This window comes from Pinus tabuliformis, chromosome 8 (assembly GCF_031772625.1).
Source record: "Pinus tabuliformis cultivar Carrire ecotype Pingquan chromosome 8, CPIR1, whole genome shotgun sequence".
In the NCBI taxonomy this organism is placed as follows: Eukaryota; Viridiplantae; Streptophyta; class Pinopsida; order Pinales; family Pinaceae; genus Pinus; species Pinus tabuliformis.
The window spans coordinates 1,025,367,284-1,025,392,007 of record NC_142294.1 but is presented as its reverse complement, the minus strand read 5'-3'; positions in this window follow the sequence as shown (position 1 = coordinate 1,025,392,007).

Here is a 24,724-nt window from a genome sequence, read left to right as displayed (position 1 = left end):
TCAACTATGTTATTTTTTCGAAAAATATGAGCAGAGACAACTCACTTGTAGCATATTCCTTACTTGTGCTTTTGGAGTTGAATGCTCATTGAATTTTGCTAACCGCAACACATATTTTGTGGTGACACTCCACCCAATCATAGGCTCAGCCACACATAATCTTTCTACAGCTGGCCACTCCCAAGCCCTCAATCAACGGACTACTGTCAGGAAATCCTTTGTCCTACAACACTTTTCTTCCAAGAGAATGGATGAAGGAATGAATGAATCTCATCCTCCTCATCGTCCATTAAATAGACCAAAAAATGGAAAGGGGTTTGAATATACACATTCCATGTGTCAACATGCAACTTTTATTTCCTTATTTTAAGTTTTACTTAATTTAATATTTCTCTTAATTTACCTCTTTCTTATTTTATTCCTTTTTACTTTTTGTTAATTTTACTTATTCTTACTATTTTTATAGTTTAGTTTTTATATATAGTTATTTAGAACTCTAGTTTATTATTTAATATTTTATTTATTATTATATTATCTTCATTATTTATTATCATCTTTTCTTTATTGTTTATTATTTATTTACTTATATTTTAATAGTATATTATATTCCTCGATCGAGGTGCGAGCTGACATTAGTGGGTTGTACGGGCCCAAGGCATAATGAACTTAATCAGGAGTGTCCTCACCACCCTCTTCATGCAACCAACGATTGGAGTGGTGATGACAAGCATGCGAGAGTTATTGCATGGGAGAAACATAGTGTTGATGACATTAGGAGGGGGCAAAAACTTGTTTCAAATGTTAATGAGAGCAGTGTGGGTGATATCGGTTTTGTGGAGGTGAATAGAAAGGGTAATTCAGGATAGCTAGAGGTAGTCCATCCATAGAACTCGGTAGCGAATCCTGATATGTTATCATTCACCATCCTGTAATTTTAGTTATAATGGCGATGAGTATTCAACCTTGTGTTGGGGAATCTATAGTGTCCGGGCTGTGGGGTGACGAGTTTTGGAGGGGTCAGAGGCATAGCCTCACCGGGATCTAGGTTAGGTCGACATCAATTCTTTTTCTTATCCTTGTGTCTGTGGAATTTGGGATCTATTTGTCTCTGATGGGTGCATGCAAGGTAGAGGGAATTGAGAGTAGGGATTGTGTAAGTCTTTGACCCATGGGGTTGGAATACTGGACATGGGGTTGTATCTATAGAGTTTGGGGGGTGATTCATCCAATGTTGGTAAGGGGAGAGATAGGGGCTAAAGAAACCCTAGATATACCATCTGGTGGCAGGGGGAAGGTAGCGAAGCCTGGTCGGTCAAACCTCGAGTCAGTCTGGTCCTTGTTACACATCATTTTTTCATTGTCCCTATACTCCCCATCCATGATCCTGGAGGATCTCTACAGTGAAACCTACATGCTTTCCCATCATGAAGAAACTCCCTTTATGTCCCTCTCCATGAGAATAATTATTCCCTTTTGCATCATTTCCCAAGAATCTTCCTTTTATCCCAGTTTACAAGACTAGCTCTATTGACCAGTTTTCTCCTCGCACCGAGTTGTAGAAATTAAGACCAGTACTAGTGCCATACCACGGTATTGAGCCTTTTCTTAGTCACGTTGATCCTCTTTTGGCAAGCTTTTTAAATATGGAGTCGAAGCTTCCAGGTCTAGAAGCTTTGTAACAGAAGTCTGGTAAATGGTTGGGATGGATGGAACCGAGGAAGTCAGTTTGGGCTCCTTTCCCATATTAGGATGGAACCAACCCAAGATATGAAGCCTTCTCCCATGATAAGACGAACCATATCCCCTCTATCCAAGCTATATAAACCCCTCCTTTTACAAGCTTCACTAGTTTTCAGTCTTAACATTGTTGGAGATTGAATAATCAACAAGACATCTATAACTTGTAGCTCTCTAGTTTATGTTTGAGGGAGAATAGTGTGTTTGGTTTGGTTTTAGACTAAAGGGAAGAGGCCTTAAAACTTCCATTGTTGGGGCTATCCATGAGATGCTAGCAGAAGTGTGGGAACCTAGATACGTCGGAGGAGACTAGCAATGTCAAGGCATTGGTTGTAATCTCTTTCTGAATTTATATGAATACACATGTTAATTGATTTCCTACATTGAAGTGTTATCTTACATTTGATGGCTTAATGTTACTTGACTTGTTAAGTAGGCTAAATGAAATTTGTATGCTATCACATTTATTGTTGTTGTTTGTTTTCTTGTTTCAGGTATTCAAAGGAAGGAAACAGAAAGTAGTTGGAGTAAGGAAGCAGGATCATCACCAAGTGGAATATCATTCTAAGAGGTAGGCCCTCTTATTTGATTCTATCTTAAGAAAGTTTTCCATACATTGTTTGTTTGTGGCTAGACTCGCTCTCTCGGGCTAGAGGAATTGTTTGTGTTCGCACTGAGAATTTACCTGCACCACAAATTTGCGACTCTGCTAGGGAGCCAATCCTTCTGTTTGATTGATTGTCATTTTATGGTTTTGTGTAACTTTTCTAGTATCACCATTCACCTTTAGTGCTCTTTTCTTTGCCTGGTTTACTGCTCTCAGCCTGAAATTTACAATGGAAAGTCTGGTTTTAGCCTTTGAAATTTTTTATTTTTTTCCTTGAATCCTCGACCAACGTGCTTATTTTTCTGATAGTCATGGTGATCAATGTGAGTTTCTCAAAAATAGTCATGCCTACCCTCTTTTGGTGCTTGTTGTCAGTTAGGTAGTCGAGCCAATTCCTGGAGGTGAAGATCAGGGTTTCCCCTAGATCATAACCAGTGTGTCTTACCCTTATAATTTCTGTCTCTTAGCTTGTTTTGACTGTGTTCTCCATGAATGGAAAGATCTATTAGCTTGATTTATATGCATGTTTGGTTTTCCTTTTCTTCACTTGGTTTCTTGAGTCCTTGGATGGTTTGTAGCCCTAGGGCATCTAGGTCGTCATCCATTCACCTGTTTGTGTGCTCAGCAAGTCAAGTCGATAGTTAAGTTGCTCCTTGCATTTCGTTTTTAGTCCTTTTGTTGCTTTAATTTCCATTTAACAAGTTTGAAAAGCTTCATTTGTTGATTAAGTGTCTCTTTTCGGGCATAGATCACATTTCTCATCTTGACTTTGGTTGGGTATTTGCATCATTAGTTTGGAAGGAATTCTCTTTTGCGCTTTTCATTTGCTTGAAATTGATTGTTTCGAAAGTTTTTCATTGATGTGTTTGTGGACGATTCATTTTGTCATTTCATTGAAAAGTACATAATTCTAGTTTGCTGAATCAATATGTTACATTAGTTAGCATCATTGAAGACTAGAGTTGCATCATCATTTTCATTGGAAAAGAAATGAATTCTATTTACTAGTGAAAGGACTACTTGAAGTGTGTTTGATAGGAAAGATAGGAATTGGAAAGAGTTTTTCATCTTTTTGTTTTCAAAAAGCAAAATAGTGAAAAGTTCATTTTTATTTTAATTGTTTTTTTGTTGCATTGAGTGTGTTTTCTACTCTCATTAGTGTAAAAAATTCATCGAATTGAAAGGGTCTTATCTCATTTAGCTGTATATAGGAGTTTTTTCGAGTCACATCGATAAGGCCTGACAACCGAGACATAATTTCAAGATAAACTCTAAAATGTATTCAATTAACCTAAGGCACATTTGAAGCTTAACGATCACATTTATAAGGTCTAGGCTAGAGACGTGTTTCGACATCTTTAAACCTAGCAACTGTCGTTCACTTCGGCACTAGACACCGCTAGTATGGACTTGTGCTCCCCATACCGTCACACATATAAAGGGAGACCCCACTAGGTTGCAATCCTTTATCCATAGGACACCAAGTCTTCCGCCTTGTAAATGTGATACACTGAACACAACATTCGGGGAGATTGCCTACCCGCACTTCTCGGTTCACCAGGATGTATTTTGCATTTCATAGTTACCTGATAATACTTTTTTCCTAGATCATCCTAAGTAGTCATTTTGATCTTTTTGAATCCCTAAATATAAAAGATCACCCGAGTGCTTTTCCTTTCGAGCTCGTTTTAAACTGAAAGTGATAGAGTCACCTTTTCTTCTTTCTTGAATCTTAAAACATGAAAGAGAACCAGTTTGTTTTTTCATCTTAAAAAATTGTTACCCATGATCATATAATGTTCCTGTTAGTCTTTTTCTAGACCACATTGTGAGTGTACCTTTAAATAAATTTTCGAGCATTGGAATCAATCTCTCTCTTCTGTTTAATTGAGACAAAATCATCGTCACTGAACCATCAGGTTCACTTAGTTCCTCTTCCTCTCCTCTGTCTGAAATATCATGTGAGGAGCCTTTTCCTAAATTTCCATAGTCACTTGAGGACCAAAGTGTTGAAATTGGAATTGTTTTGAGCATTCAATCTTTGTCATCTCATCCTCCCCCTCCCTCAGATACTAGGTCACTTTCTGACATTGGCCTGGAATCTCTGGATAATCCCATCCAAACTCCCGAGAGTCCACCGACTTCTGAATGTTAGCTTGGATTGGTTGTTTATCCTCCGAATCCTTTGTTCGATCCTGTTGTGATATCACCGCAACGTCCGTATAGTCCATATGATTAGCTAGGTATTCCTTTGGAATTATCCCCTTGAACATCTTTGGTACTCCTTCGTCACCTGTTTTCACCCATGGAATCAAAAGGAGAAATCCCAGTCTCCTCTCCGAGTCACTCGAAGGTTTCTACACCATGCATGATCGAGGAGTAGGAATATCATTTCCCTCCTGAAGGTTTCCCTTACATGGGAATAATTCCGACCAGTGTTCATCCTGAGTTACCACGTAATTACGTGACTTTAGCTCAGTTAGTTTCAGGTACGCCTACTACCTCATCACTATATCACAACCATATCTAGGCATCTGGCGCGCATGCCTACCTCAAGTCCGTTCATTTAGAACCTGGCCTCCCAACTGATGGTGCATTCTATAGTTACTTTAGTTTCGGTGCAACCCACCATTCCGAATCCTCTTATTTAGTTAGTCTAAGTAACCCGTTTGGTTCAATCGACTATCTTGAGTCATGTCTCTATCAGTTCTTCGATCCCTCCAGTAAGTGGATAGGCTATGCCACCACTTGGGGGAAAAGTCTGAATGTTTCTATGATGTCTGGCACAACCAATGTGAGTGGCTCACAAGCTCACATGGTTGGAATGAACCAACCCTCTTCAGGTGCCATTCTAAACCATGTTGGGCTTGCTGGATTGAGTAATATCTAGTACCAAAAACTAAACCCTATTGGTCCATCTTGGTCAAGTAACATTTAATACCAACAACCTAATATGGCTTAAGTTTAGTACCAACCTCTGTATGTTCCATATGGTTCACAAGCGATGGTTAATTTACCCCAGATCCCTCAGCCTGGACCTTATGTCCAGCTTGGTCCGTCCGCCGCGCTTGGCGAATATGACCAGATACAGTTTGGGAACTTTCAAGGTGCCATTTCGAAAACTTTTCAAGTACCCTTACAGTAGCAAGGACAACTTCTGCAGCAACAAAGGCAACGTTTGTTGTAGCAAGGGCCATCCATGCAGCAACAAGGGTAGATCATGTTGCAGCAAGGACAACTGCGAAAACGACAGGGGAAACCCTCACAACCATTGCAGCAAACCATGCAACCACAAGTGCAATATGTGCCGCAATCCTCCTAGCCTATTCCTTCACAAGGTCAACCTCTGAAGCCGCAGGGATAACCTTTACAGCTGCAATTTTAGCCCTTGCAGCAACAAGGTCAACCCAGGAAACAACAACCATTATACTCATATCAACAGGGTCAAATTTTGGAAGGGAAAGGTCAGGGTCAAGTACTGTAGTAGCAGATAAAAAATCCTTATGTCCAAGGGCAACAGGTTCAACATCCTTTTGTCCAAGGGCAGCAGGTCCAAAATCCTTTTGTCCAAGGGTAGCAGGTTCAAAATCCTTACGTCCAAGGGCAACAAGTCCAAAAACTTTTTGTCCAGGGGCAGCAGGTCCAAAACCCTTATGCTCAATGACATTAGGTGCAAAATCCATATGTCTAAGGCTAGCAGGCTCAACAAACTTTTAACCCGTATGTTGCTTATCAACAGCCTATGGTCGGATAGTTTCAAGGATTTCAAGGTTAGAATCCTCCCTACGGGCAAGGTAACCTATAGTGGGGGAAAAATCAAATGTTGTATGGAAAAAACCCTCCACTACGGGGACAAAATCCTTACCAGCACGGATGGGTCCTACCAGTTGGGTTCCCTTATTGACCTCAAATGCCTTTCAATACCCAATTGCCATTCTTGGCTACATTGGAATTTCTAGATGTGTATAGACTCATGAATGACCTGATTCTTCATTCGCCATATTGGCCTCCAGTTCCATCCAATATCCTGAGCGATTGTATGAAGTTTGAAGGAAAAGTGAAAGAGGATCCATAAGCCCATGTAATGACATATCACCTCTTGTGCTCCTTGAATTCCTACATTGATGATTCCATTCGTCTTCAGCTTTTCCAACAAACTCTTACAGGTGCTGCAGCCAAGTGGTATATCGAGCTACCTTGAAATACCTATCATGACTTTAAGACTCTTGCCATGGCCTTTCTCACACATTTCTAGTTTCCTTTTTGCTATGAAACTGGAACCCCTCTGATAACGTCACTCAAGCAAGACACTACGACCCACATCTCTAATCACATCCATGAATGGAGACACATGCATCACCTAATTAAGTTTGAGATTACTGATAAGATGTTTACTGAGTGGTTCACCAAATCATTCATCAACGAAATTGCTGACGACATTTCTATGGGTGGATACATCACTGAGGAACAAGCCATTGTGTGTGCCCAATATCTAGACCTAATCTATTCACATTGTTATGGGTGGATGCGTCACTGAGGAACAAGCCATCATGTGTGCCCAGTATCTAGACCTTGTCTATTAACAATCTGGTGCATTATATGACGTTTTACCCGATGTGCCCAAACTATCATCTAATCTGATGACATCTAAGTCTTCGGCTACACCTCCTGTTGATGGAGTAGTTGGTCATTGACTCAGACCGCTACAAATTCTTCTTCTGAATAGAAGCCGGTCTCCAACACTGCTTCCAATGATTTCTTTCGTAATTCACCAGGCCCTGGTAAAACCTCAGAGGTTCACGCTGTCTAGTCTACTCTAGTGGAAAAATCCTCTAAAGGTTAGAAGAAAGGCAAAGGCAAGGGAAAAGCGGATGCTTCGAAATAGGGCCCTCCCAAGTCATCTACTAGTGATGCTTCCCAACGGAAGCCCAAATATCCATGCCTCATCTGTGAGGAGGATCACTATATTAAGGATTGTCCCAGACAATCCGAAGTTAGTCGTTTGCTAAAAGGGACCCTAGCTATCCTGAAAGAGCCCTTTAGGTCCCAGAAAACCCAAATGGTAGACCAACCTCAATCATCTGCTTCCATAGGTTCACATGTTCATGATGAATACACTGATTAACATGGCTACCAGGTCAAAAGGTTATCAAACTCCTAGCTCGAAAATAGGGAAAGAGAAAGAAGGTATCCCTTCTTCTTCTACCTCGTCTAGTTCTGGTCCTCTCCATATAGAGCAACCTAATCCTGATTTCTCCATTCGACCACCTTCTCGAGTTGTGCTACAAAAGTCCTTGTACAATCCAAACACACGAGCCACTCAACATTATAACATTGTTGAAGATTTGGCTAAGGCGCCATTAACTATGTCTACTCTCGAGGTCCTTCAAATCTGTCATTCTCAGTGGAAATCATTACTGTCAGCTATTGGGGGTATTGATCCAATTACTTTAATATCATTTGTTTTGACCTGGAAAACCATGTTCCGTGTTTACCTCATCAGATTGCCTTTCTCATTCAGGCGGTCATAAATGAGAAAACCATTCATAAGACTGTCATTGATGAAGGTGCTTCTACATGCATCATGTCTGTTTCTTGTTGGAAGGTGATTGGTTCTCCTACTTTGAACCAGTACCCTAACACTTTGGAAGCTTTTGACGGATGCGATCCGCGAGCATTCAGTGTCCTTCAACCTTGCAATTACTTTGGACGGCAAGAAAATGCACGTCGAATTAGAGATTGTTGACGCTAATCTTAACTACAATATTCTACTCGGACGGAGCTAGACACATGCCATGCATGCTATAGCCTCCTCCCTTTTTTGCGTGATTCGTTTTCCCCATCAATGGAAGATAGTCATAGTCGACCAACTGTCCTTCTTTTCCTCTTCCTCCTCGGATGGCAATGTTCCTTATGTAAAGAACACCGGTGCTCCTTATGAGAGTGTGGGGTCAAGACTCTTTAAAGATCCTGCCTTGATAGGTATTTTTCCACTCCCACCTCCTCATGTTGCCTCCATCAACATGATTTCACTCAAGTCTAATCCTTGGGTCATTCCCTTACTAGATCTTATCGATACATGGGGTGATGTTATGCTGTTAAGCCCTCCCAAATTTAATTATGTGGAAATTGTTTTGGCTTTGCCTTCAATATCCTATAATCATTCTGTTTCGAGAACCTCTCTCGATGCGTATTCTCAATCCCCGTGGCTTGGTTCTTCGGAATCTCTCAATCCCTTAGCTGATACTTTTCTTTCTGATGAGAGTATCATGGAAGTAATGTCTCTAGAGGAAGTACCTTGGAATGACACTCATCACCATTCCTCATTCTTGCCTGGCCTGACGGTCATGTCTACTTGTCTCGAGAAGTTCTCTTCTCAATTCCTGACCCTACCACTTCAGACGCTGATCACGACTCATGAAGTTTGGTCGAAAGGAACATGGGTAACATTACCCAAACAATGCCAATCGATATTTATGTCAAGCCTGGTGTTGTTGAAAATGTCCATATCGAGGTAACTTGTTCTTCAGATGAGATCAAGCTCTATACTCGTCTGTTCCAAGACTTCTGGGATGTTTTTGCATGGTCATATGAAGAAATGCCTGACATTGACCCAAGTATAGTCGTGCACGAGATTCTGACTTACCCTCATGCAAAGCCCATTCGCCAATGGCTTTGTCTAGTGCACCCTGTAAAAGTGGCCACCATCAAGGGTGAAGTTGTAAAACTTATGAAAGTTGGATTTATTTATCCAATCCCTCTTACATATTGGGTGTCGAATATTGTACCGGTGACAAAGAAACAAGGCACTGTTTGCGTTTGCGTCGATTACCGTGATCTCAATCGTGCTTGTCCAAAGGATAATTACCCCACTCCCTTCATTGACCAGATCATTGATGAATGTGATGGGAGTGAATTATTTTCCTTGATGGATAGTTTTTCTGGTTACAACCAGATAAACATTGAATTGGCTAATCAGGATAAGACAACGTTTATCTATCCATGGGGAACCTTTGCGTATAGAAAGCTCCCTTTTGGCCTTAAGAATGTTGGTGCTACATTTGAGAGTGCGATGTATTATGTGTTCCATGAAATTTGAAACATATTTCAACCTTACTTGTATGATCTCCCTGCTCATTCTTGTAACCACCATGATCGTCCTGATCATCTCTGACAAATTTTTCTTCGTTGTAGACACTACAATATTCGGTTGAATTCACATAAATATGTCTTCTGCGTCGAATCCGTGTGACTCCTCGGCTTTATCATTTCGAAAGAAGGCATTCGCCTTGATCCTCTTAAAGTCAAGGCTATTTTTAATTTACCCCCTCCATCTTCGTTGCATCAACTGCAGAGTCTATAGGGAAAAGAAAATTTCCTCCGTCGTTTCGTATCGAACTATGCTGAGCTAGCTTCAGGGTTCACCCGGTTGCTTAAGTAAGGAACCACATTTATTTGGGATGAGGCTACCCAAAAGTATTTTGATGACCTAAAATACATCCTCATAAATGCTCCTTTGCTGGACCCTCCAAACAATCATCGCAATTAATTCCTTTATCTAGCTGCAGCCTCTAGTACCATCGCTATGGTGCTGGTACATGACGATGAGGAAGGCAACGAACATGTTATTTACTACCTTAGTTGCAACCCCCTCAACACAGAGATGTGTTATTCTCATGTCAAGAAGTTGGCTTTGGTTGCTATACAGGTTGTTCAATGCTTTCGGCATTACATTCTCCTCCGCACTACCACTAAGATTTCCAAATGCAACCCCATGACCTACATCCTGACTCGTCAGTTGCTGGGGAGCAAGTATTCGAAGTGGATTTTCATCCTCCAAGAATTCAATTTGTTGTTCACTATTACCAAATATAAGAAATCTCTGGTCTTCGCTGAGTTGATTTGCTCCCTTCCCTCTACTTTTCTTCCTACTGGTGCTGATGAGCATCTCCCAGACGAGACGCTTTTCTTGATTAGTACTGTCAACCCTTGGTATGGTGATATCATCGTGTACCTATAAACATCCACCTTCCGATTTGCATTGACCAAGGATGATCATTGACGCATTCAACATCAATGTCAACCTTACTGTATCATTGGAGATAATTTATACCGCATCGGTATCGATTCAATTCTTCATCGCTATCTCAATCTCGAGGAGGCTGAGAGAGTCTTGAATGACTGCCATTCTGGCACATGTGGCAGTCACCTGTCTGGATATGCTACTATTCAAAAAATCATTTGCGCTAGTTATTTTGGCCCTCCATCTTCAAGGATTTCATCCTTGCTGTTCGCAAGTGCCATGAGTGCCAAATTTATCAGCAAAAAATGCGTGCCCCACCCGCTCAGCTACAACCCATTATTACTGTTGGTCCTTTTGCCAAATGGGGCATCGATTATATGACTTGTAATCCTCGTTCGGTCGGGGGCCATGGGTATATTGTCATTGCTGTGGATCATTTCACCAAATGGGCTAAATCGATGCCTACATACTCTGCGGACAGTAAAACAACGACTCAATTTCTATTCAATCACATTAATTCCAGGTTTGGAGTGCCTCAGGCCGTTGTCACCAACCATGGCTCCCATTTTCGAGATTACATGATGGCTGAGCTGACTTCTACATTGGGTTAGCGCCACAATGGCTCAACCCCATATTACCCTCAGGCTAATGGCCAAGTTGAAGCTGTGAACAAATTCTTAGTTACAATGCTTCAACACACCATTGGGTTGCACAAGTTAAAAGTGGCATCTCATGCTCTTTTAAGCTCTGTGGGCTTATCGAACCTTGACCAAGGACGCAAATGGATTCACATCGTTCCAGCTAGTCTACGGTTTGGAAGAAACTTTACCGATTGAGTGTGAAATTCCATCCCTCAAAACTGGTTGTTGAACTTCTCCTCGAGACCTCACCTCAAGAAGAGAACCTCTTGTATTTAGAATGACTGGATGAGACTCGCCGTCTTGTTGATTTGGTCATCGAAGCATAGAAAAAGTGGGTCAACTCCCATTTTGATAAGTTTGTCTCTCCTCGAGCTTTTTCCGAGGGATATTTGGTTCTTCTCTATGATCAGGCTAATGATAAGCTAGGGGCAGACAAGTTTGAACCCATGTGGCATGGTGTGGTGTAGGTAAATTCTCAATGCAGAAACAAACAATTCCTCTAGCCTGAGAGGGCTGGTCTAGCAACAAACAAACAATCTATGGAAAATCTCCTTAAGCTAGAATCAATTAAGAGGGCCTACCTCTTAGAACACTATTCCGCTTGGTGATGATCCTACTTCCTCACTCCAACTATCTTCCGTTTCCTCCTTCGAATACCTAAAACAAGAAAACAAAAACAACAAACATGATAGCGTGAAAGATTGTATTCAACCTACTTAATAGGTCAAGGAACATTAATCCATAAAGATCTAAAATGACACTTCATGTAGGAAATCAATTGATAGTTGCATTAGTATAAATCAAAAAGAGATTACAACCGGTGCCTTGACATTGTTGGTCTCCTCCGACGTATGCAGGTTCCCACACTTCTACTAGCACTTCATGGATAGCCCCAACAATGGAATTTTTAACGCCTCTTTCCCTCTAGTCTCAAACCAAACCAAAATTACACTATTCTCCCTCAAACACACTAGAAAGCTATAATCTATAAATGCCTTGCTCGTTATTCAAACTTGCTCCAAAACTCCAACTAGCTTTTGCTTGGGAAAAAGAGAGGTTTATATAGCTTGGATGGATGGGAGATGGTTCATCTCATCATGGGAGAAGGTCTTATCTCTTGAGGTTGTTCCATCCTCATAGGGGAAAGAAGCCCAAACTAATTTCCTTGGCTCTATCTGGCCCAACCATCTACCAAATTTCCGTTATGAAGCTTCTAGACATGGAAGCTCCGACTCCTTATTTAAAAAACCTTCCAAAAGAGGATCGATGTGACTGGAAAAGGGCTCAGTCGATCCGATCAGTGCAAGGGGTAGTTTTAGCCTCTGTAAATTGGCACGAGGAGAAAATTGGTTAGTAGCGTCGATCTTGTAAATTGGGATAGAAGGAAGATTCTTGGGAAATGATGCAAAGGGGAGTTATTCTGCTCATGAAAAGGAACATACTGGGAGTTTCTTCATGATGGGAAAGCATGTCGGGTACACTATAGAGGTCATCTAGTATCGTAGACAGGGGGAGTACAGGGAAAATGACAAAACTCCATGTAACATATGCTCCCTAAAGCGTGAAGGCCAAACTAGAGTGAGGGGTGAAATGCTTTACAAGTGGAAGTGAGGAACCAGAGTCTGTCATCAGAAAACCTGCAAGAAAGCATAGATACATATACATCATTGAAAACTCTAAATAATGATATATGAATCATGGAATGGATGCAACCATCCAGAGAATGATCATGTTGTTGAAAAATGGAAACAAGAAATGCTAAAAATAGCACTGCTAAAAATAACAGTTTGGGTACCAGTGCTGGATTGGGCAACAGGGAATGAAAAATGGAAGTGATAAAAATAGAAGTTCTATTTTTAGTAGTTCAATGTGGATTCCTATTTTAGTTAGTCCCTGGACTAGAAATACGAAGTAAAATTCGAATTTGATATTTATAGCAGTTTGTAAATTAATTAATTAATTCAGTTTGAGTTAATTAGTTAAGGAATTATGAACTTGAAGTCTATGTGAGGACATGCAACAGTTTCTCCTTTCATTGAGGGATTTAACCATCAGTTAAAGGATGAGGATGAGTTGTAATTAGTTGGCTCAGTTAACTGAGTCAAGTCCAGCTAGATTAATTTAACAAGTTGTTAAATTAATGAGATTCAGTTTGTTAATGCTTGCATGCATGTAACAACTGGTATTTTCAGATATCTAAAGATTCACTCATGGATAATTCATGCATGTCAGTTCAGACAAAGACCAAGTTGAGATTAGATGAAGGTACAATGAACTATTAGTTGCTAGGATATTCCTTGTGAATATTCCTTACATGCAGAAGGAATATTATTCCTTATGGATTGCGTAGTTGGACCTGAGGTTACAGTGGGTATGGTGTGGCCAATTTACACATGTTATGACCCCAATCAAAACTGCACAAGGAAATAGGAGCTTGGAGGACTTGTGTATCCTATATATATAGGCCTAGGTAGTCCATGAGCTTCATCATTAGAGTACAGAGAGAGCAGGATAGCTTTTGAGCTGATTATTTTTGTATGTTGTTGAGGATTTCCACTTGATTGATAATACAGAGATGGGGTTTTAGGCTGGTGCCTTCCCCAGGTTATATCTTCTATGTTATGGTTGATTACTTCTCATTCTTAGTTATATCTATTCACTCTTGATGTTGTTCATGTTCCATTAAGCTTCCGCTAAGTTTATGGTAGATGTAGATCTAGTATTATGATTTAGTACATTGCATATATCAGTGGGATCTGCAGGTGAATTTTCTACATGATATTAGTGAGCTAGTTGATTTGTAGAGAAAATTCTACATGGCATCGGAGCACAGGTGATCAAGGAAGAACAGTATACAAGAAGGGAAAAGTTGAAGTTTGTGGTTTCTGCATATTGAATTGAGTTTTTGTCACGTCTATTTTACCGATGGCGTTCTATGGTTTGAGACTTGAATATGCCCTTGATGGCAGTTTGAATCATACAGTCTGGAAGGATCGCATGGAGGCAGTATTAGAAGATAATGGCCTTAAGGACTTCATTGATCAAGAAGTCCCGAAGCTGACTGATGCTACTCAACTGGCAGAATGGAAGAAGTGTGTGGCTAGAGCAAGGAGAATCCTTCTGGAGGGAGTTTGAGATCACATTGTCTCGAGCCTCCATGGGAAGGAGACTTCGTTTTCGTTGTGGAAGACATTGAAAGATCTTTGTCAAAATAGCAGTGATAAGAGGAAGCTGGCACTGAAGGAAAAAATTCGAAGGATCATGTGTGAAAAGGATGAGATGATATCTATGTATCTGAACAAGCTCACCTCATGTAGGGATGAGCTTGCAAGTGTAGGGGTCGTGACAACTGATGATGACATGGTGAGTCTAGCACTCCTTGGCCTTCTTAAGAGTTGGCATAGCTACCAGGACTCAGTTAATGGAAGGGAAAAAATGACAGATTGGAATGACTATGGTCAGATTTGATGCAGGAGGAGATCACACGGAGCACCAGAGATGGTTCTTCATCCATGGAAAATGAAGAAAACTGTGCCTTAGCGAGTAAGGCAAAGAAGCGGAAGGAGAAGGTTTCTCTTTCTGAGTCTAGTTCTTCCCATGGTGAGAAGAAGTTTGACAAATTGAAAGTGCGATGCTTTCGTTGTCATGAGGTGGGCCATTTTGTTACAAATTGTCCACTCAGGAAATCCAAGAAGGGGTTCGGGGAAGGATCTGAAGGTGAGGCACTTGCTTCACAGTTCGAGTTGGATTTCACACTCTTCGCATGCATGGTTTCATCCATGGTGGGAAGTGGTTGGTTTCTTGACAGTGGAGCTTCTTTCCACATGACTGACGACAAGATTTTGTTCAGTACTTTGGAGGAGAAATATCTCCAGATACTCATAGTGATGGGTAATGATGAAAAGTATAGTGTCTCAAGTGTAGGCACGATTATTTTTCAGAGGGAGCATGGAGCTCACCTTACCTTGACCGATGTCAAGTATGTACCAGGACTGAAGAGAAACTTGGTGTCGATTGCGATGTTGGAAGACAGAGGCTATGATGTAGTCTCCAATAAGGGAAAGGTTTTCCTTAGACACATCATCACTAGACAGGTGAAGCAGATCGATTCACAGGTCAAGAACCTGTATGCTCTTGAGATTCAAGATGCATGCAAAGCCTTGAGCAGCAAGGCAACTGATGGAGACTTGGTGGTTGAGAGGGAGGGTACCTCTCAACATGTAGCGCCAGAAGAAGTCTCAGAAAATTGTGGAGGAGCCACGATTGGTGCAACAACTTCTGGAGGTTGTGGAGCAGCCACAACAGGAGAAGCTGAGTGGAGATCGAGTAGAGACATCTACTCATGCAAAGACCTCCAGTAGGGGGAAACTTCGAGCCAGGTGGGCTGAGGGATCACATGTAGCCATACCTCCAGGAAGGAGGTGGGGAGATGTAGAGTGATTGTCCCAAGGAGGAGGGGCAGGATCCTTGAGGTACCCAACCTGTTTGATTAGAATTTGCTACGAAAGCCCTGATGAGGAGTAGTAGAACTGACTGATTGGGTAGAGATAGATGTGGATGGAGTGGCAGAGAGAGCTACAGTGTAGGGAATCCCAGGACAACGCAAAGAATGTAGGCTGCAACAATGTGAGAGGCATAAGTGTGTTGCACAGTGCAGGGTAGCATAGAGAAGGGTGCAATGGTGCGAGATGCATGGAGATGTTGCAGTAGCGTAGAGGTTAGAGAGAGAGCACTTTTCAGCAGCAGGTAGAGCTTCAACATTAGAGTATATTTCTAGCCCAATAGAGAGGTCAGTTTGGAGTTTTTTTGTTCCGATAGTTGTTGGAGCAACAACACTTGGTAGAAGTGTTGCATGCAGAACATTTGAAGGTACAGGATTGGGCTCGAGAGGAAGCCTTTCTTGTTGAGAGGGAGTGTTGAAAAATGGCAACAAGAAATTCTAAAAATAGAAGTGCTAAAAATAGCACTGCGAAAAATAGTAGTTTGGGTACCAGTGCTGCATTGGGCAACAGGGAATGAAAAATGGAAGTGCTAAAACTAGAAGTTCTATTTTTAGCAGTTCAGTGTGGATTCCTATTTTAGTCAGTCCCTGGACTAGAAATACAAAGTAAAATTTGAATTTGATATTTATAACAGTTTGTAAATTAATTAATTAATTCAGTTTGAGTTAATTAGTTAAGGAATTATGAACTTGAAGTCTATGTGAGGATGTGCAACAGTTTCTCCTTTGATTGAGGGATTTAACCATTAGTTAAAGGATGAGGATGAGTTATAATTAGTTGGCTTAGTTAACTGAGTCAAGTCCAGTTAGATTAATTCAACAAGTTGTTAAATTAATGAGATTCAATTTGTTACTGCTTGCATGCATGTAACAACTGGTATTTTCAGATAACTGAAGATTCACTCATGGATAACTCATGCATGTCAGTTCAGACAGAGACCCAGTTGAGATCATATGGAGGGATAGTGTACTATCAGTTGCTAAGATATTCCTTGTGAATATTCCTTGCATGCAGAAGGAATATTATTCCTTATGGATTGCGTAGTTGGACCTGAGGTTACAGTAGGTATGATGTGGCCAATTCACACATGTTATGACATTGGACCCAAATCAAAATTGCGCAAAGAAATAGGAGCTTGGAGGACTTGTGCAGCCTATATATACAGTCCTAGGTAGTCCATGAGCTTCATCATCAGAGTATAAAGAGAGTAGGATAGCTTTTGAGCTGATTCTTTTTGTATGTTTTTTAGAATTTCCACTTGATTGATAATATAGAGATCGGGTTTTAGGCTGGTGCTTTCCCCAAGTTATATCTTCTGTGTTATGGTTGATTACTTCTCATTCTCAATTATATCTGTTCATGCTTGATGTTGCTCATGTTCAATTAAGCTTCCGCTAAGTTTATGGTAGATGTAGATCTAATATTATGACTTAGTACATTGCATATATTAGTTGGATCTGTAGGTGAAATTTCTAAATGATATCAATAAGCTAGCTGATTTGTAGAGAAAATTATACACATGTAAATGGATCCAAGGTATGGGTGCAACCATCCAACAAAAATGATCATAACGAAACCAAGGTATGGTTGCAACCGTCCAACAATGAGAAGGATCACATATAACAACTCATGGTATGGTTGCATCCATCCATTTGAAAGAGACATGTATATCAACATGACCATGTCACATCGCCTCACAATCTGGACTTGTGTAATCTTATCCCAAGGTCTTGCACTCCAAATGACTCGATCGAAGTATAGATCCTAACATGTGAATGAATGTGTTGAAGTCGAACATGCTAGGAAGTCGCTTGATTACTAATCAATGATGTAAACCGTTAACAAGCGCGAGAGAAACCTCCAATAATGACAATGGCTCTCAAGGTACTGGCAGCATAGCTCACAGAATGTGAATAAAGGAACTAATGTCAAACACCCGTGAAATCACTCGATCGAACGCCAATTATGTGAACTTTTTGTCAAGTGCGAAGAACTTGCCATTAGGGCATGCAAGCTCCAAGGTACTGGAAGGGAGTCTCTCGGCCAGCTTCCTAGATGATGAGCTGAAGTCAATAGGAAGTGACCATGTCGAAGGAGGGCCATGATGTATCCCACAACATCAACATGAGACAAAGGGATGAAAATGATTTCAGATGATATAGAGAATCAAGAGTAAGTGTAACTATAGAATGACCGACTCTTGAACATATCGGCAACACGATTCTGGAGTTTGGCAGCTATTGGATCCATAGGATTGGTGGTCATGATGACATGGAAAAGATAAAATGGAAGAGAAAAATGAGTGGCCCAACCCAGTAAGGTCAAATGAAAAGAATAATATCCCAACTCGACACGAAAAATAAAGTGTCATGTTCAAGAGTGAGTTGCTCACACGACTGATCAGATTTCCATATTTTCCCCTACCATTTCTGGCAGGTACACCAATTATTTTTGATCACAAGCTTAAAGGGGATAACATATCCTAGCACTATAAGTTCATCCTTCAGACAAATCTGACCTAGTAAGTTTAATGAGCCATAGGAAGGATAAGCTCACGTTCGTCATGACGATGAATCAAATGTTGTTTAATGTTTTAACGAGTCTGACAAAGGGGTAACTCGGTATACTTTTCATGTTTAGAGAGTTTGAAAAATATAGGGAAAAGAAAACTCCACATGGTCCCTTTTTGTACATTTGTGTCTCTTGAGCCCAAAAAGGTAGAAAACGATACTCGAGAGAACCGCTTGACCATTTCAGTCAAGGAGTACCTTTTCATAAATAGTGCATCCCAGCCCAAAAAAGGGGTAAACGTATACTAGATGCACGATGTTTCACAACCTTTTACGAGTTCAAAATGACAAGAGCTCAACAATCTTTTTGTGTTTAAAGAGTCGGAAAAGAGCTTGAAAGCATACCCCCCATTTTATTCTCTTTTATGAGTCAAAAAGGGAAAATACTTAGCGATATTTTCATTTGAGATTTATGAGTGGAGAAAAGAGCTGAAACATGACTCCAACACCATCATTGACAATCCTTCACCTGTCGCTACTCAAGAAAGGTAAATGCATTATACAGTTCTGAGGCAAAATAGTTCAAAAATACTCAAAAACCCTAATATTTCATGAAAAAATGAATAAAATGGGGCAAAAGTAATTATTTTTTACTATTTACCATTTTACCTTGGTGTGAAGATCTTTTTACCGACTTGTGCCCTAATTTTTCCGGATTGGATCGCGGGATATCTGGGAGGTCATTCACCAAGCCATCAGTTGAAGGTAAGAGCCAAGACCTTAAGCTCAATTTTCATACTGATTTTACCTGTTTTTAGCCATTTTTGGGTTTCATGGGGAGATAAAAAACATTTCACCCTTGGTCGGCATGATTTCCAAGCATGGAATTGCATCAATCGGGGATTGCTAAGACTGCCAACCGCGCCATCGGTGCCACTGTTTTTAAAACAGTTGCGCCGATGCCCTGAGCAAAGAATTTTCATGATTTTTTATCAATTCGACTATTTGAACCCAAATTTTTGTGGACAAGGATGATCATTGACTTGATTACATGGTTTTTGTAGGAAGAAATCGTGAAAGATCATGGATTGGAAAGAATACGAGCATGAGGATATTGACACTCAAGTAATAGTTGATCAAAATTACTTGGGGGCTTTGAGGAACTGAGGGCTCTGTTAGCACAAGGAGTTACTCCTAGACTGCAAAAGGAGTAAGCCTTACACACCATGATTTCATTTCAAAATTTACAAGGGTTTTTTGAGTGGTGGGATGGCTTCTAAAGGAGTTTTGAAATGATTGTGTTCCTCTTTAACTTTTATGCATTTGGCAAGATGTGGCAAGCATAAATTGTATGGTTAGGTGAGTAGTATAGGGGAGCAGAGGAAATAGAAAAGGTAGCCGATACTCATCCTAAGAAAACTGAGTATCTTAAGACAATCACCTTAACTACATAAAGCCTTATAGTAAACTCTGTTTTTTGATAAGGAGAATAACAGATAGAAAGTAGGAAAAAGTATAAAGTATTTCACAAATCCTTTGTGAAATCTTCACTAGCAATTTCTACTTAAACTGATATTATGATTTACAATAATCTAGATAGTAGATAAGTCATTGGATCCTCTTAATGATTCTTACTCATACTATACTAGCTACTATAATTTACCATTTAAAATATTAAAATAGGTTTGACAAGGAAAACGACAATTAGGAAGTAAAAACAGGTATAAAGTATCTCGCAAAACCTTTATGAAACCTTCACTAGCAAGTTGTACTTGAACACATATTATAATTTATGGAAAACTGGACAGTAGATAAGTCATCATCAGATCCTCTTAATGATTCTCACTCATACTATACTAGCTACTACAAATTTATAATTCAGAAAGTTGAAAACAGGAGATATACAAACCACACATTAGATATAGCTTGAATCATAGAATCCTCCAGTATGAAGTGTAGAAAAATATATTTTATTAAGCTGCGTCTTTAGGTGAACCAAAATCCAACCCTTAAGTGATATTTGCAAAAGGTATATATAGGGAGAGAGGCACCAACTCCAACTCTCCTAAATTGGTGGTTCCACTATATTCTTGTTACATGAGTGTCTTTTAGCCATTAAGATCATCTCTCATCAAATTATAATAGAAAGTACAGGTGTAGATGAGAAGAAGGGGAAGAATGACACTTTGCTGTTGGAAAACTAACTAGCTGCCCCTTTTGCTGTTGAATTTTCTCTTTGTAGTCTTGCCTATTGAATGAACATATGTCTTCATTAAACATAACCTTAAACAACCTCATAAATGTCTCATATCCATCATCTTTCTTATCCCTATCGTTATGAGTTGTTTTCTTCCAAAGCTAGCCCGGAGGTTTGATATTGTCAGCTGTATATTTCTGTTGTGACATGTGCTACCGGAAATTGCGGTAATACCTGTAACGACGAAAAAATTGGAAACACTTCGAAGCTTTCAGTAGGATAATGTTTCCACTTCAAAATTTCAACAAAAATTTTGCAAAATTCCCTTTCATCCTATGTGAGCTGCAGCCTCTGCAAGCTTATCCAAGTTGGTTTTAATTCTAGCAGATTTAGACCTTGTGATTTTTGTTGTGTCTTCTTTGATGATGGCCTCTCCCTTTTCTACTTCTTTTTGGATATTTTTTCTTTTGGAAGACTTTAATGGCTGGTCCATGGGATCTTTGTCTCTTTGTTTCTTCAAGGATCTTCGGATTTATGCAATTGAAGGATCCTCAGTCTGCATCTTTGTAGGTTGTTATTCTATAACTATTACTTCAGTTAGCAAACTAAGGTTATTTAGGGCCTTTGATTTCAATTTGTATTTGTTCTTTTCCCTAGTATGCCTCCTCTTAGTTCCAACAACTAGTCTTGGCTCTTCTTCCTTGTTTTTACTGGTTCTTGCATACCCTTCTTCCTTCAATATTTCCTCATCAGAATCAAGAGGTTGGTCTTCTTGTTGTTGTTCACGTGCTTCCGGAATTTCAGGAAGCACCTGCACTTTAGATTTCTCTTCAGCTACAAGTTTTATTCTCCTATTTCTTATGTAAACTTTAGGAAAAGGTTTAACAGGAGGAACCTTTTTTGAGTTTTCAACTTTCTAGGAAAAAGAGCTTTCTCCTTTCTCTTTTTTCTTTTTAGTTTTAGTAGTTGAAGGCTTCTTTTTGCTACTTTTGGCACCTCTGCTCACACCTTCCTTTCTTGTCTTTCTTTTGGAGCTTCCCTCAGCTGATGCAGTTGCTGTTCTCTTTGTCTGAACCTGTGTTGAAGAAGGCTTATTAGTTTCTTGGGGTTTTGGTGGATGTTGGCCTACTCTAGAAAACAAGAAATGGTACCAACTCTGGTTCCTCTTCTTCAATTCTTCTTCAACTAGAACCTTAATAATTGCCTAATGATACAGATTGTACTCTGATGCTTCTTGATGTGTTTGAATCCTAGTTTCCATTTTGGTTAGGTTTTTCAATATAAAATAAGGTAGATTAATAGCCCTCATACATGCAAAATGAAACAAAAACCTCATATGGTACAAAAAATCTACTGTATATATTCTCTCACAGGTGAGGAAGATCTTAACTAGCTTGACTATTCCTTCCCATTCTTTCTTCAGATAACTGCTGGGAATTCCTTTGGCCCAGTTGGGATTTCGGTATTCATCTCTGATAAAATCATTGATATCTCCTCCTGTGATAAGCTGTCCTTTGAACCACTTTTTTCCTTCCCGGGGAAGGTTAAAAGCCTCTGCAATAGATTGTTCTGAAACTTGCAACTGAAAACCAAAAATGACAGCTTCTGGTCCATTGGAAGTCTGAGAAAATTCACGGGCTACTCCTTGATGTGATTCTCCTAACCTCGTGCAGAAAGATACCAGCCTGCCTGAATGAACAACCTTCTTACCTCCAGATTAGCATCGACTAAATCAACTTCTTGGGGTTCAATTCTCTTGAGATTTCCACCTTTCTTAGACTTTGGTGCCATAGAATATCTTCTTGTTGATTATGAAGAATAGGTGTCAAGGTGTTTGAATCCTTACCCAACAACTATTGGAACTATCTTGAGTTAGGCTGCATTAAAATTTGGGATATGTTCTTTAGCTCCTTCAACAATGTCTCCTTAGCTACTCTTCAGAAATTCGAAATGGTGACCTTTATTTCACTTTTGAATATTTGAGATGAAGCCATGGTTCAATCTCCTATGCAAATAATCCTTCTTGATTACACAAGATTTAATGTCATGATAGACAACATGTTGTTGTAATGATGAATTCAAGTTGCCTTGAAGAGTCTGGCTGATCTGATACAGGTGGTTGTATGGGAATCTTGCAAATCTGGCAACTTTCCTGCATTAATTCAGATGCTACCGGAAATTTCAGTAGCGTATTACATGGAACAGAAAGAACGACTGTTACAATTTAGATATCTGGCTGAAACTGACACTCTAGACACGCTATAGGCTTTGGGAAACCCGAGTTATTTAAGATGGTTGGGGTAGAAAATGGTTGGATATGGCTATGTCTGACACCTAGCAAACATGATCAACCAAAATGATTAATGACTACCACTTGACTTGACTTGCAGTTCATGACCTATCCAATCACGAAATCTCATGATTTGGATTTGATATTCTGCTGACATGAAACATGAGTAATCAGAAACAGTTAGTTTTTTGAATTTATTTTTAAAATGGGAAATGCTACTGGAAATTCCGGCAGCGTTGGAAAAAAAAAAAAACAAGAAATAGCATAAAAATGTAAGGACTGTTCGAAAAATAGGGGAGACTGTTTGAACGATAAAAACAGGCGCTACTGGAAATTTCATTAGCATTTTAATTTTTTTTGAAATTTACAAAATTAATCCTAAAAATAAAAAATTTCAAAACCTACGCATGACTTAGCTTAGAACTGTGCTAATATTGGCTCCATAGGGGATAGAGCTCTCCCTGCGAGGCTCTAAGAACTTTTTTCAATTACAGTGCCTTGTCATTGGAATATGGAGTCTTATTATGAAATCACACCTGCATCTACAGTGAAATCAGGCTACCAATAGCCTTAGTAAAATAATTTTTTGAGAAAACACCCATTAAATGGGCCTCCATACAGTTCTGTCCCATCAAGATTCTGCAACTCAAAAGTATTGTTTTGCAAGACATTTGAGATTTTGAAAGGACCAAGTCATAAAGCATCAAATTTTGAATGCTTAGTTGGATCTTTGTGCTGTGCATCCCACTTCAACACCAGATCTCCAATTTGAAAATCTTCTTTTTTAGTCCCTTTATCAAAGACTTCCTTCACAACTTGCTGATATTTTCTTACCAAATCATATTGTTGTTCTCTCTTTTGCTACACTTCTATGATATGGTACATTCTTCTGGTCATGTCATTTGGTTTAGCTTCATGATCTTGCAGTAGTTTGGCTACAAGAATAGTTAATTGGACTGGAAAAACAACATCAGTCCCATAAACCATCTGAAAAGGGGATGTATTAATAGAATTTTGATTGTCACCCTATTAGCCCATAAAGAAAATTTGAGTTTTGAGTCCCAAGCTTTCTTGTTTTTCTCCAGCAACTTGGTGATGATTCTTACCAAACTTTTATTAGATGATTCCGCTAAACCATTCCCTTGTGGATAGTAAGCTGTAGAATGAGTAAGTTGGATACCATAATCTTCACAGAAATTTACCAATGGTGTGGCTTTAAAAGCAGCTGCATTATCTGCTACTAGTCTTGATGGACATCCAAATCTGGTTATGATTCCTTTCAGAAAGTTAATAATAACTTTATGAGTGACATTTGTGGCAGGTATTGCTTCGATCCCTTTGGTGAAGTAATCAGTAGAAAAAATAATCCAACGATGCTGCCCACTTTAGGGTGGATGAATTTCACCAATTAAATCTAATCCCCACTGCTGGAAAGGTGCAGAAACGATTATGGGCTTGAGAGGTAATGACTTCAGATGATTTTTACCAGTGAAAGTTTGACATTTTTCACATGTTCTCACCTTAGCATATACATCAGAAAATAAGCTAGGCCAGAAATAGCCAGCTCTCAGTATTTTGTATGCAATAGTTCTCCAATAATGATGACCTCCACAAACACTACTATGCATTTCAAATATGACTTTTTTAGATTCCTCTGGATCAATGCATCTCAACAGAACTCCTGTAGGATCTTTCCAATACAAGCAATTATCCTTGATGCAATACTTTATGGTTTTCAACTTCAAAGATTTCACTCTACTTTTATTATACTCTAGAGGGGGTTTAAAATATTTCAGAAAATAAAAGACATCTTTGTACCAACTACACTCAACAAGCTTTGAATCTATTGTCATATCATCAACAGGTTCTGAAATTTTCCCTTCTAGATTATCATCCATGAAATTCAAACCCAACACTTTACAATTTTCTTCAGCAAGTAGCTTTGCTAGTCCTTGACCTTTGATTAGTTTAGTAGGCTTTATCTCTAAATCAAATTAAAGAATTTAGTCACCCATTTACTTCTCTTTCCATCAATATCAGGCTGAACCAATATCTCTCTAACAACATATGAAGGGACATAAGCTATCACTTGAGCATGCAGAATATAAAATCTAATATCTTTCAGAGCTTTAACTAATGCATAAGCATGCTTTTCCAACATTTCATACTTTTATTCTCCGTCTCTAAGAGCTCTGCTGAAAAAAGCTATGGTCACTT